The sequence below is a fragment of the Monopterus albus genome, unplaced genomic scaffold (genome assembly GCF_001952655.1).
Source record: "Monopterus albus unplaced genomic scaffold, M_albus_1.0 scaffold77.1, whole genome shotgun sequence".
NCBI lineage: Eukaryota > Metazoa > Chordata > Actinopteri > Synbranchiformes > Synbranchidae > Monopterus > Monopterus albus.
The window spans coordinates 1167305-1169920 of NW_018127957.1; the positions used below are offsets into that span (position 1 = coordinate 1167305).

Genomic DNA, 2616 nt, shown 5'->3' on the forward strand with positions numbered 1-2616 from the left:
ATCACACAAGGTTCAGTCGCCCCCCTCGGACGGCTGCTGATGATCTTCCATGCTCCTTTCCCGCCAGGGAAATCAAAAAAAAGACTTGACCAAGGGTTCTGTTTTTCAACACCTAAAGCTTTACTCCTTCAGGTTGTCTGACGTTAAGCTCGAGCTCCCTCGAACTTAAGACGAGTTTCCAGTTTTTTTTTTTTCTTTTAAGAAGTTCTTATGGACTTTTTCTTTCCTCTTTGTTTAGCATGCGTTTAACCGTACACCGTGTTTTTCACATTATGTCTTTTGCACAGTGGCACGACTTCCTCTCCTGTGATTACAAAAATAAAACTTCCGGTTTTCAAAATAAAGCGTTTGATACGTGAAACCATTAAACCTAATTATAACACACCTGTACCCTTTTATGAGGTGGGTTACATAATGCTGAATGAGGCTCGAACTAGCTACAGGACCATGCTCTCATTGGGTGCTCACCACACTCCTCTGCCTGTTGTGGTTTGTATTCTGGACCCTGCCTTGGGAGAGCCCTTCATCATCATCAACAGCAATTGCACCACTCCTCCTCGGAGGGTTCAAAGCACCTGGCAACCTGGTGTAAAAACAAGCTAAATGTAGCCCTGACACATGAACATGTTTAATGGGTGGCCCCAGTAGTCTTCATTAGGCGGCTGGAAGATGTTCATGTCACACCTGTTATCACAGTGTGCAAGGACAAAATAACAGCAGGGTATATTGCACATTCCTGGATTATGACGACAGTATAAGCTAGTCAAAGGAAATGTTTTACACTTTACATTTCTATATTCAAATCAATTCAGATCTGACATCAAAATTCTGTGTGGAAAAATAGGAGAGAACCTAATAATGGCGATAACCGTCAATACCTAGTTTAAAGTGGAGTAAAGGGTTTAAGATGTTCCTTTAATTTGTATTTATAATGTTACTGTAAAGGGGCGGGGTCTCGCGATGGTACGCGTGGGTTTGAGGAAGCGGCGTGTTTGTCTCGCTCCAGCTGTGGAGGGATGTTGGCAGTAGTCAAGTTAACATGAATAAGACATACAAGCCAGAATTAAGACGATTTTTGCCTTCAGAATAATTGCAGACATGTTGTAGTAAATACGCTTTGGCCATTATTTATACACAGTACAGCTTTATCTATTTTACATATGTGTCGCAACATGCATGTTTATATATGTTGTTTTGTACGCACTGAAGGACGTTATTTTTAAATAACCACAAATGCTTCCTTTTTGAATGCTTTGTAAGCTACATGATATTTGTTTAGAATGTTTTGCCCGGAAATGCAAAGTACTGTTTCTCTGGTAGTGACAGTGGGAATGATAGCGCGGTGGCAAAGTGCAGCATCAACTTTAAGGAGGATACTTTCCGTCCTGTTTCCACCAGAGCATCTGGACCATTCACGTTATTATCCGGTAGGCTAACTGCTACTTCTGCAGCACCGCCTGGTCTCATCAGCTACCTGCAAGGAGGGGCAAGAGAGCCATATATCGGGAGCTGGAGGTGTTACGATAAATGAGCACAATTATTGTTATCTGTGCTGTGTGACGTGTTGCTGAATAGGCTATGCCAGTATCAAGTTGGTTACAATGAAATATGGCGTCTCCGGTTATTAAAATTGTAGCCTTTAGCTATGAAGACACGACCCACAGGATGAAAACAGTTGAACTGTGCATTTAAAACATCAGTGAAAGGCAAATTCTTACAAGAGGGCTCGAAGCACAAGTAGCACAGCAGGTTGTATACCTTGGCATTTGAGTTAACCACAGTTTCGTCGACACCCAAGGGTTGCATAGTTGCAGCTTTCAGATTTTATTTTGAAGGCCAGATTTCCTGTCTCGCCATGAAGAACCTCGGCTGACTTGACGCAGAACTTGAAGCCCTGGTCACACCGCAGGGAAGTGAAGTTGAGCATCCTGCAGGTAAGATAAGCTCAAACATGATGCAAGTGAGGCGTTGTTGTACATACTATGTAATGTGTCGCTTTGTTTTACTGTAGCATTTTATATGTTGTGGTCCGACTCTTCCTATTAGTCGGCTTTTTATTGTCAGAGTGGTATAAACGTAGCTAACATTAAGGTGCAACCAGAGGGCATGCTGCCCTGTGTCCTGTCTACGTAGTGTTTTTGCCTAACATGATAGACGTGTGTTGAGCAGCCTGAACTGGTCCTGGGCTTGCCCATTCCTTAAACTGGCTTCATTCATTGTCTGTGACAGGGAGGAGGTGGTGGTGCTGAGCTGCGACAAGTGAGCCAGAATTGGACCTAACCATAGAGAAAGTCAATTAATTCCAGGTTCAAAATAAACATCTTGAACATGTCTTTATTAAAATAGGGAATAACTGGGCGTGTAGAAGTGCTGAGCTAGTGCTGGGTAGTATAGAGAGGCTGTGGCTGAAACACTGGCGAGCTTGCTTTTGTGATGGAGTTTTATTTTGAAAAGTCTTAGTTTAGAAGCTTTGTTAATTCCTTTTGGCTTGACGCTGATTTATAGTAAAGTGTCCCTCTATGTGTGGCATAATGTAGAAAAACAGTAGTTTGCTTCTGCAGTGCATCAGTGTTTTGTCAGCCGATAGTAGTGGTGGTGTGGCAGGGGGGGGGGGGG

At 43.0% G+C, this 2616-nt stretch overlaps 1 protein-coding gene across 4 annotated transcripts in view; it reads left to right on the forward strand.

Moving 5' to 3' along the window:
• The first annotated feature begins 1212 nt into the window (after positions 1–1212).
• The window catches only part of hivep3a (HIVEP zinc finger 3a), a 57940-nt gene continuing 56536 nt past the window's right edge, over positions 1213–2616 (forward strand). For 3 of the 4 annotated variants that reach the window (XM_020606390.1, XM_020606389.1, XM_020606391.1), the window contains exon 1: positions 1216–1934. The gene's annotated coding sequence lies outside the window, so the exon portion shown is untranslated. Of the gene's footprint in view, positions 1935–2616 lie in introns of all 4 variants that reach the window. The other variant, XM_020606393.1, reaches the window with a different exon arrangement.